At 39.6% G+C, this 12,095-nt stretch overlaps 1 protein-coding gene across 1 annotated transcript in view; it reads right to left on the bottom strand.

The window, feature by feature from the left end:
- The window catches only part of Dyrk1a (dual specificity tyrosine phosphorylation regulated kinase 1A), a 150,915-nt gene extending 139,572 nt beyond the window's left edge, over positions 1 to 11,343 (bottom strand). The window contains exon 1 of the mRNA XM_026399390.2: positions 11,055 to 11,343. The gene's annotated coding sequence lies outside the window, so the exon portion shown is untranslated. The remainder of the gene's footprint in view (positions 1 to 11,054) is intronic.
- Between the last annotated feature and the right edge of the window lie 752 nt (positions 11,344 to 12,095).

Raw genomic sequence — 12,095 nt, 5'->3', positions numbered from 1 at the left:
ACCTGGAAAAGCAAAAACCCAAACTGTATCCTTCTCCCAGGTCATTCTCCAGTGTCTCTACTCCTCTCAGCAGCATTACATTCCAATATACAGATGAGTAAACAAATCATGAATAGTTAAATGACATTCCCAAGGTCATACCACCAGGAAGTGGTAAAGACAAAATTTAAGTCCAAGTATAATGCAAAGCCCTTGTTCTTTCCACCATATCACGATGATGATGAGAGATTTTATGGAAGTAAGATCTTTATAGAAGTAATTGAGTTAAAGTGAGGTCTCTATATGGGCCCTAATTCACAGTAACTAGTGTCTTTATAACAAGGAGAAATTTAGGCATAGAGACACATGTACACGGGGAAGATCATGTGAAGACACAGGGTCAAAATGGCCATCTACAAACCAAGGAACATCTGAAGCTACTAGATGCGGACAGAGAGGCATGAAACATTCCCGCTTACACCCATGAGAGAATACCAACCTTGCTTACACCTTGATCTTGGACTTACAACTTCCAAAATTTTGAGACAATTTCTACTGTTTAAGCCACACATCGTTTTGGTATGTCATTAGGGTACCAAAGAAAACAGATTCACACCAAGACAATGGTTTCATTTGATAGGTCCCCACCCTTCAAAACCACTCTTGGTGATAGACTGTGTTAAGCCCTAAAGCTCAGTGGTTGGAATCCCGCTGGGAGTTATAAACCATGTATTCCAAAGACAAACTAATACATGTATCTGTGACCCTCACACCAGGTAAGAAGTTCAACAATTTACCATTAATCCCTGCATGGTGGTATGGCCAAGAATCAGATGCTACTGCCATTCTTATAGACTTCTGGTTTTTAAAGTAATTTATGTATAAATAGCAGTTTAAAATGAAACAAAGTTAATTAAAATGAGAGGATTCTTATAGAAACTGACACTGATAGTATGCTATGAACACACACGTTCATTCTCTACACCTGAGGCCTGAACGCACACACACAAAAGTAGAGTATGGTTATTACAGACAATTTTATAATATGGAAAAAAGTAAAGAGGTAAAGCTTACTCATAGAGATTACTCAGGAAAACACCTCATTACAATTCTATATTAGTGTATGTCCTTCCAGGCTTCTCAGGGAGACATGAGTTTACTCACACACAACACAGGTGTGTTTTTTTTACTTACAGTTATGATATAAACACATTTCCATGTCAGTTGATTGGAATTTAGATAATTTTAACAGCTACTAGTTTTCTATCCATTGAATGAGACAATTCATTTAATCAATTCTCTATTTTCAAATGAAGTTTTCCATTTTTGTTGTTAGGACAAAGTGGTGTAAACATGCTCTGTATATATATATTTGCACACCTGTCCAGTTATTTCCTGTGAATAAAGGCCTGTATCCTTTAAAAGCTTTTAATTTATATTGCCAAAATATTCCTCAGAAATGATTTTGCCAATTTTCATTCCTGAAAGTAGTATGTAAGAATAACTTTTTCCTTCATCTTACTGTACTCTCTTGTTTATTTAGCGTTTCTTTGACCATTCAGTTTCTTTTTAGGAGGTGCTGAGAATTGAGTTCAGAACGTCTTGAATGCTGAGCATATGCTCCACCACCAAGATACACCTCCAGCCTCATTTAATGTCCTTAAAACGTGTTTATTGGGTATTTGTGTCTGCCTTGTGTATATCTGATGCCCACTTGGAGATGCAGGCAACAGTATTATCTTTTTATTGATTTTTTTAAAATTTTACTGCCAAAAATAAAGAGGAAAAGTGGGGGAGCCATATGCTGTTAGATCAGCATACAGACCCCAATGTGGTACATCCATCACCCCAGTCAAACTCGTCCGTGGCAGCTCTATTCCAAGTCAGTCTGGCCCAGACCTCTTCCCTGATCTCAGTCTCCCTACCTCTTTTTTTTTGTTTTGGTTGTAAATGGACACAACATCTTTATTTACTTATTTTTATTGGTGCTGAGGATTGAACCCAGTGCCTCACACATACAAGGCAGCCCACCTCCCTACCTCTTAACCATACATCTGAACAAAGCACTCTGCCCACATCTCTCAGCATCTTGAGGTTGCTTATGAAGTCTTTTTATGCCAAGATATGGTCCATTTTTTTTAAATAAGGACAACGTTCATTACTTTCCTATCATGTAAGCATGTTCACTAACATTTCATAAATTATTATTAACATTTCTTTTCCTGTGATAGTAAGATAAAGCCTGAAGAGAAAATATAAAATTGTTAAGGTGTGTTTCACACCATTTCATAATATCTTGAAACTATATGTTGCAACATTTTGGCACGCCTTGAAAAGAAGTTCACCTTTACATATATTGATTCATACATATATAATGGTTTCCTGAAAATTACCAGGTTGAGGGGAATGCCTTAATGAAATTATGAAAAACAAGTACATCAAATTGAAAATTAGGTAGGACACTCCTATTAAACATGGGCCTTGAAACCCTAGCCAGAGCAATTAGACAAAAGGCAGAAATTAAAGGGATACAAATAGGAAAAGAAGAGCTCAAACTATCCCTATTTGCTGACAACATGATTCTCTACTGAGAAGACTCAACTCTATCAGAAAGCTTCTAGAATTCATAAACAAATTCAGCAAAATATTAGGGTATAAAATAAACACCAGTAAATCAATTGCATTCCTATGACACAGCTGAAAGAGAACTCAGGAAAACTATCCCCTTTACAATAGCCTCAAAAAAAAAATATTTGGGAATCAATCTAACAAAAGAGGAAAAGACCTCTATATAAAAACTACATAACTCTAATGAAAGAAATTGGGGAAGACTCAGAAAATGGAAAGATCTCCCATGTTCTTGGAAGGCAGAATTAATATTGTCAAAATGTCCATATTACCAAAAGCACTATATAGATTTAATGCATTTCCTATTAAAATTCTAAAGGCGTTCTTTGTAGAAAGAGAAAAAGCAATCATGAAATTCATTTGGAAAAATAAGAGGCCTAGAATAGTCAAAGCAATCCTTAGTAAGAAAAGTTATGCAGGAAGAATCACAATACCACACCTTAAATTATATGACAAAGTTATTGTAACAAAAACAGCATGGTATTGGCACAGACATGAAGAGCAATGGAACAGAATAGAAGACAAATACTTTATGTCATACTTCGACAAAGAGCCATTGGAGAAAAGATAGCCTCTTCAACAAATAGTGAAAGGAAAACTGGAGACCCACATGTAAGAGAATGCACAAAACTCAGCTCCTTAGCATGAGACCAGAGACCCTGTAATTACTAGAAGAAAAAGTAGGCTCAATTCTCCATCATGTCAGTGTAGGAACTAACTTCCTGGATAAAACTCCTAAAGTACGAGCAGTAAAATCAAGAATCAATAAATGGGATGGTATCAAACTAAAAATCTTCTTTACTGCCAAGGAAAGAATCAAGAATATGAACAGAACAAATTAAAATTTTAAAAATATGTCAACAGAGAGACTAAAGAATGGGAGAAAATCTTTACCGCCTGCACCTCAGCTACAGCATTAATCTCCAGGTTATACAAAGAACTCAAAAAACTTAACACCATTGATTGTTTCATTTCCTGAGAAGAAGCTTTTTAGTTTGAGTCCATCCCGTTTATTAATTCTTGATTTTATACCTTACACTTGTTAAGAAAGTTGGGGTCTAATCTGACATGATGAAGATTTGGGCCTACTTTTTCCTCTATTAGGCACAGGGTCTCTGATCTAATTCCTAGGTCCTTGATCCACTTTGAGTTGAGTCTTGTACATGGTGAGAGATAGGGGTTTAATTTCATTATGCTGCATATGGACTCCCAGTTCTCCCAGCAACATTTGTTCAAGAGGCTATCTTCTCTTTAATGTATGTTTTTGGCACCTTTGTCTAGTGTGAGATAACTGTATTTACATGGGTTTGTCTGTGGGTCTCCTATTCTGTACCATTGGTCTACGTGTCTATTTTGGTGCCAATACCGTGCCATTTTTTGTTACTATAGCTTTGTAGTATAGTCTAAGTTCTGATATTGTGATGCCTCTTGCTTCACTCTTGTTGGTAAGGATTGCTTTGGCTATTCTGGGTCTCTCCAGGCTATAACAGAACTCACAATAATAATCCACTCAATAAATGAGCTAAGGAGCTGAACAGACACTTCTTAAAAGAAGATATACATTCAATCAACAAATATGTTTTAAAATTTTTAACTCCCTCTAAAATCTGGAACAAGACAGGGATGCCCTCTATCACCACTTCTATTCAATATAGATCTCGAAATACTGGCCAGAGCAATTAGACAGACGAAAGAAATTAAAGGCATAAAAATAGGAAAAGAAGAACTTAAATTATCACTATTTGCAGATGACATGATTCTATACCTAGAAAACCCAAAAGGGTCTACAAAGAAACTACTAGAACTAATAAATGAATTCAGCAAAGTGGCAGGATATAAAATCAACACGCATAAATCAAAGGCATTTCTGTATATCAGCGACAAAACTTCTGAAATGGAATTGAGGAAAAACACTCCATTCACAATATCCTCCAAAAAAATAAAATACTTGGGAATCAACCTAACAAAAGAGGTGAAAGATTTATACAATGAAAACTACAGAACCCTAAAGAGAGAAGTAGAAGAAGATCTTAGAAGATGGAAAAATATACCCTGTTCATGGATAGGCAGAACTAACATTAACAAAATGGCGATATTACCAAAAGTTCTCTATAGGTTTAATGCAATGCCAATCATAATCCCAACGGCATTTCTTGTAGAAATAGATAAAGCAATCATGAAATTCATATGGAAAAATAAAAGACCCAGAATAGCAAAAGCAATTCTAAGCAGGAAGTGTGAATCAGGCGGTATAGCGATACCAGATTTCAAACTATATTACAGAGCAATAGTGACAAAAACAGCATGGTACTGGTACCAAAACAGGCAGGTGGACCAATGGTATAGAATAGAGGACACAGAGACTAATCCACAAAGTTACAACTATCTTATATTTGATAAAGGGGCTAAAAGCATGCAATGGAGGAAAGATAGCATCTTCAACAAATGGTGTTGGGAAAACTGGAAATCCATATGCAACAAAATGAAACTGAATCCCTTTCTCTCGCCATGCACAAAAGTTAACTCAAAATGGATCAAGGAGCTTGATATCAAATCAGAGACTCTGCGGCTGATAGAAGAAAAAGTTGGCTCCGATCTACATATTGTGGGGTCAGGCTCCAAATTCCTTAATAGGACACCCATAGCACAAGAGTTAACAAGAATCAACAAATGGGACTTACTTAAACTAAAAAGTTTTTTCTCAGCAAGAGAAACACTAAGAGAGGTAAATAGGGAGCCTACATCATGGGAACAAATTTTTACTCCTCACACTTCAGATAGAGCCCTAATATCCAGAGTATACAAAGAACTCAAAAAATTAGACAATAAGATAACAAATAACCCAATCAACAAATGGGCCAAGGACCTGAACAGACACTTCTCAGAGGAGGACATACAATCAATCAATAAGTACATGAAAAAATGCTCACCATCTCTAGCAGTCAGAGAAATGCAAATCAAAACCACCCTAAGATACCATCTCACTCCAGTAAAATTGGCAGCCGTTATGAAGTCAAACAACAACAAGTGCTGGCGAGGATGTGGAGAAAAGGGTACACTTGTACATTGCTGGTGGGATTGCAAATTGGTGCGGCCAATTTGGAAAGCAGTTTGGAGATTCCTGGGAAAGCTGGGAATGGAACCACCATTTGACCCTGCTATTGCCCTTCTCGGACTATTCCCTGAAGACCTTAAAAGAGCATGCTACAGGGATGCTGCCACATCGATGTTCATAGCAGCACAATTCACAATAGCTAGACTGTGGAACCAACCCAGATGCCCTTCAATAGATGAATGGATAAAAAAAATGTGGCATCTATACACAATGGAGTACTATGCAGCAATAAAAAATGACAAAATCATAGAATTTGCAGGGAAATGGATGGCACTAGAGCAGATTATGCTTAGTGAAGCTAGTCAATCCCTAAAAAACAAATACCAAATGTCTTCTTTGATATAATGAGAGCAACTATGAACAGAGAGGGAGGAAGAGCAGGAAGAAAAGATTAACATTAAACAGAGACATGAGATGGGAGGGAAAGGGAGAGAAAAGGGAAATTGCATGGAAATGAAGGGAGACCCTCATTGCTATACAAAATTACATATAAGAGGTTGTGAGGGGAATGGGGAAAAAAACAAGGAGAGAAATGAATTACAGCAGATGGGGTAGAGAGAGAAGATGTGAGGGGAGGGGAGGGGGGATAGTAGGGGATAGGAAAGGTAGCAGAATACAACAATTACTAATTGGGCATTATGTAAAATTGTGGATGTGTAACCGACGTGATTCTGCAATCTGCATTTGGGGTAAAATTGGGAGTTCATAACCCACTTCAATCTAATGTATGAAATATGATATGTCAAGAGCTTTGTAATGTTGTGAACAACCAATAAAAATTTAAAAAAATTTTTTAACATCTCTAGTAATTAGAGAAATGCAAGTCAAAACTACTTTAAGATTTCATCTCACCCCAGTCAGAATGGCAGCTATCAAGAATACAGACAACAGTAAGTGTTGGCAAGGATGTCAGGGGGAAAGGCACACTCAAACGTTGCTGTGGGACTGCAAATTGGTGCACCAATCTGGAAAGCAGTATGGAGATTCATTAGAAAACTTGGAATGGAACCACAATTTGACTGAGTTATCCCACTCCTTGGTCTATACCCAAAGGACTTAAAATCAGTATACTACAGTGACATAGCCATGTCAATGTTTATAGAAGCTCAGTTCACAATAGTCAAGCTATGGAACCAATCTGGGTGCCCTTCAATGAAAGAATGGATAAAGAAAATGTGAGATATATATATATATATATATATATATATATATATATATATATATATATATATATATATATATATATAATGAAATATTACTCAGCCATAAAGAAGAATGAAGTCATGGCATTTGCTGGTAAATGGATAGAATTGGAGACTTTCATGCTATATGAAAAAAGCCAGTCCCCAAAAAACAAAGGCCAAATATTCTCTCTGATATGCAGTTGCTAACGCACTTAAGGAAGGGTGGGGTAGCAAAGAATAGAAGTCCACTGGATTAGACAAAAGGAAATGAAGGGAAGGGATGGGGAAGGGGAATTGGAAGGACAGTAAAGTTAATCAAACCTCACTTTCCTAGCCTTGTATTTGAATATACGACCATGTACAACCTCAAGAACTGGATCCTAATTAGAATAACTTATACTCCATGTATGTATAATGTGCCAAAATGTATTCTACTGTCATGTATGTCTAAAAAGAACAAATAAAATAAAAATTTAAATCAGGCAGAAGGTAGACTTCTGCAAAAATCACTTCCTTTGGCTCATTAGCTCAATCGTTCTTAAGAGTGTTTGCTTTTTAATCTGAGAATGTGGTGGACATTGTTTAAAATTCCCACAGTTTATTGACATGCACGGTACTGCTACTGTCTTTAACTTTTTCCTATTTTTGCTTGGGTTGAATTCAAAATACATTTATGTGGCAATAGCAATGCTCTCACTCCGTTACTTTGTATTTTCCTGCCTCTTTCTAAATTAAAAATGCTTTCAAGGGCTAGGATCCTCATCTTTGTCTCACAATAACCACATCTGGCATATTGTAAGTACTGTTTTGTGTTATAAGTGTGTGTGTGTGTGTGTGTGTGTGTGTGTGTGTGTTTGAGATTTTTGTTGGTTGGTTTGTGTTTTTGCATGTGTGCTGGGGATTGAACCCAGGGCCTCATGTATGCTAAGCATGTACTGCTAAGCTACACTCCTGGCCCTATTTTGTATTTTTAAGTGAAACATGAGCTCCTGCTATTTTTTTGTTTTTTATTTTCCTTCAACGTTTAGAGGTTTTTCTCAACCACAAAACTTTACGGGAAACTGTCCAGTGTTTTGTATAGAAGCAGGGATTTTTTTTTTCCTGCACTTAACTCAAATGAAATTTATCTAGTGCCAGAGGAGATTGTTGTAGTCAACAAAGCCAGAAGAAAAAAGTTCCATTGAAGAGGTACAGGGAATTTAGTGATTCCATGTTGTTGGAGAGTTCTGTTTTGATTATGGTTTGTTTCTCAAACCAAAATGTCTCTACACAGTCTGCAGATTGTCCCAACTAATATCCAGTTTTAAAAACTATAGAATTGGTACTCTCACTGTACGGAGGCCTAGACAGGACCTCGGAGTGGCTTAGTGCGTTCAGTTCTACATCCCAAGAATAGAAGGCAAAAACAATGGCCTTCTATGGGCACACACTGTTAGAGACCTGGGGGCAGGGTCAAATGGCAAAATGTCTATTCACGAAGGACAGCAAACACATCTGTTCATTCCCATGCCTGACTGACTTCCAGACTTTTAAAAGCCAAAACCATTTATTACATTCCCTTCTTAATATATGAGAAAGTTTAAAAGAGTAAGATAGAAGGAGCCATTAATACTATTTCTCAGCTAATGACTGCTGACTTTTAAGGTTAAAAAAATTTTTCAAGTACATGGTTTGAAAATCCAAACGGAACGTGGAAGAATAAAAAATAAAAAGTACGAGCCTTCTCCCAGCCTCCCTGACTCCTTCATCTTTTGCCCTGCTCCTCAAGGAGGTAGGGGACTGATTGTCTCTAAAACTTTGACAGTTTTGCATGCTGAGACGCTTCAAGGACCTCTCACTGCTTTGGGGGTAACGTTTATACTTGTCTGTCACCCTTGTCCCTTGTCATCTGACGGCTTGGCCTTCCCTCTGAGGGTCCCTCCAGGTAGGCACTGGGAACACCACTGCTCTCTCCTGTCTGCTGCTCTTCCCCTGGAGAACTCGTTCCCGTGTTGAAGCTCTTCTCTCCCTGGGTTTTATTGTGGGTTCCTTTTCCATCTGCCTGCAAACCAGGAAGCTCCTCTAGGCCTCATCTTCCCTCCCTTGGGTTTCTTGCCATCGGTGCTTAGCCCAGTGCCTGATGTAGAGTAGGCACCAAATAAATGCTTCTTAAGGAATGGACTCACCCTAGACTCGCAGAACAACAAGAGCTGGATGCAGTAGGCAAGCAGCCAAAACCAGAAAATGGTTAAAAACAAGAGGAATTCACTTCACCACAGGTCAGAAGGGGCTGGCCATCTGCTTCCGGCCTCCCTCTCCTTCCTGGCGAGGCCGGCTTCCTGCAGATAGGGAGGGGACTTCAGGGGGAGAGTTGTCTACCCCAGCAGAGGGTCCAGGCTTAGTGGAGCACTAGGGGAGGTTGTCTTTCTGCTGGGGGGCGGGGGCCACTGGAATAAATTCCGGTGAACAGGTAGACAGGAGGCTCACAGCCCTCGTTCTGAGCCAACAGAGCAGGAGACATAGATCACACAGAGGACCATCTTGGGAGGTGGTCATTCAAGGCTCTCAGACCACCAGGGAAGAAGTCCCTGCTCAGAGCAGAAGGCCCTGGAAACATCACAGAATCTCACATAGGTGTTGGAGCTGGGAGGAGCCCACCCTTACCTGTCAAAAATCCTACTTATGAAATTTCGGCTGGGACAGAACAGTATAGAATGTCCACACAGGAAACCTTCCCTGTGACTGTAGAGTGACATTTTGTTCACGTTGGTCATTGAAGACATTCTATTTTCTTGCAGGGCACAAGCAACATCCCATGAGTCTGGATTTTCTAGAAAGGACTGGTGATTTTGATGATAATAAATAACAACTGGGTGGGGGGATGGTTGTAGGATCAGAGAAGGCAGAGATCCAGCCTAGTCTTAACCACCTAGGTTTAGAAACCTTTGAAACTGTTTCCTTCCAATTTTTTTTTCCTTTATGTTCTGAGGACTTAACCCAGGGGTACTCTACTCCTGAGCTAAATCCCCAGCTCTTTTTATTTTTTTATTTAGAGACAGTGTCTAGTTAATTTGCCCAGGCTGGCCTAGAATTTACCATCCTCCTGCCTCAGCCTCCCAAATTGATGGGATTACAGGTGTACACCACTGTGCCTGTTTCCTTATTTTTAAAGGGGGCTCCTTTGTAATTCTTTGTGAACTATAAATCATGGCATAAACATTGGGTCCTGATATAAACAATAAGAGGATTAAATTCAAATTTTAACTTTAAAAGCTTTTTCAAGACTCCTTCTTCTTCCATAAGCAAGTAAATAAATAGTCTACCTTCTTCCATGTTCTGGAAACACACAAGTCCTTCTATGTATTCCATGCATTGTGATAACCCCAGGGACTTTTTGGCCCATGCCTGAGCCTCTTCACTAGCAGGTAACTCACTACTTCCTGAAGATGCCCAGACCTTCTGCAGTGGCTCATAACTACAGAAAATTCATCTTACCATGAGTCCATCTTCCTACACGTTTTACCTTCTGATTCTAAATCTTCCCCACTCGAGACCGCACACATCAAATCTTATCCTCTTCCAAACAACAACCTTCAAATATTTGAAGAAGCTCTGATTTTCATACCGGAATGCTGTCTCGCTCAGGCTGAGCATCTTTCATTTAAACAGTTGTTTACCCAGTATATTCCCTGGGCCTAACCTCCACACGCCGTGTGACTCCTGTCAAGGTCACCTGTAGTGAAACCTGGGAAATAACCTAAATGTCCAGTGATGGAGATTCAATTTAAAAATACAACGTGTCGATTTATGGAAACAGAACACATGCTGAAGAATGCTTTCTTTACAACATGAGAAAAACGTTCAGTCTGTGAGGTGACAAAAGGAAGTTATAAAATACTGCACTTTGTGTCACTTCAGGTCTATAACTAAGATTTTAAATAATTAAGATAAAAGGTTGTAGCATTTATCTCTGGGTGGTACAATTACGGGTGATATTTATCTTCTTTGGCCTTTTCCTTTCCAAACTTTCTGTAATCGACCATTGGTAATCGGAAAACATAGAGCCTGTGTCCCTATAGTTCTTCACCCACTGGACTAAAACCTTAAGCTTTAGAATATAAGAACTCTCCTGAGTCCCAGAGCGCCGGGAGCCCGGCAGATCTCTTTACCTCTTTCCTTCCCAAGGGACTTGAACAGCTCTTAGAGTCTTCTTCTGACGACACCTTCTCCCACTGGCTTCTTCAGACTTGTTTTCTGTTTCATATTACAAAAGATAGAGTTGCACCTCCAGCCTCGTCTGGGCTGTGGATGGGAGCTCCCTGGCAATCCATAGTTCAGACAGCAGGAGTGGACCACCTCTCTTGAAGGAGGCAAGCTTAGAAGGAACGACAGCGTTGTTGCAATTTGCTAAATTCTTAAGCCATTGAAGATATATTACTGTAGAATGCTTTCACCACACCCATGACATCCCTGTTAGAGTTTAGCCCATGTTCTGATCTCAGAGAGCCAGAGGGACTGGCACAGTTTGCTCTGGAGAGAGAAAAGTAGGCATGATGTGCCAGCCAGAGGGTTGTTTTTTGTGGTTGTTGGTGTTGTTTTTCCGAGAAGGATGTTCCATCAATGGGCAAAGAAACGGAACCAAAGCCAGAGGTCTCTACTAGCCAAGCCGGAGCTCTCCTCCCCGTAAGCTGGCTCCAACCGAGTGATGCTGCTCTCGTGGAAGCAGCTGCCACCTCTCCAGACCAGAACCTGCGCAGCCTTTTGCAAATCGAGTTACAGGTTTCCTGCAGCAAAGTGCAGAACTACTCACTCCGCATGCATTTGATAAGTGCTGCACTGTGTTTGATACTGTGATCCGTGCCGGGGGACCAAGACCATGTGACGGGCACCCCCTGCAGGACTGAAGGCCAGAAGGAAGACCAAACAGAAACAACTAACATGACAAAGCATGGGGTAGGAAAGAAGCAGCCGCTGAACCCTGTCTGGAAGAATCCCAGATCAATGGACTGAAATTTTTCTCTTTTATTCTCTTTTTGGCTCCTCTGCCACTCGTGCTCTGCGGCTTTAACGGTGAGATTGGTCTGGACTAGCTGGTAGAGGATGAGAATAAAGGAGGAGAGGAGAGCTCATAGAGATTGCTTCTTACAACAGCCCATTTTATGGGTGATGAGCCTGACGCTTGTCAAGACCAGGGTGCTTTGTTCAAGGCT

Source organism: Urocitellus parryii, chromosome 2 (genome assembly GCF_045843805.1).
Source record: "Urocitellus parryii isolate mUroPar1 chromosome 2, mUroPar1.hap1, whole genome shotgun sequence".
Classification (NCBI taxonomy): Eukaryota; Metazoa; Chordata; class Mammalia; order Rodentia; family Sciuridae; genus Urocitellus; species Urocitellus parryii.
The sequence above is the reverse complement of the archived record's forward strand: the minus strand, read 5'-3'. Positions and strand labels throughout refer to the sequence as shown.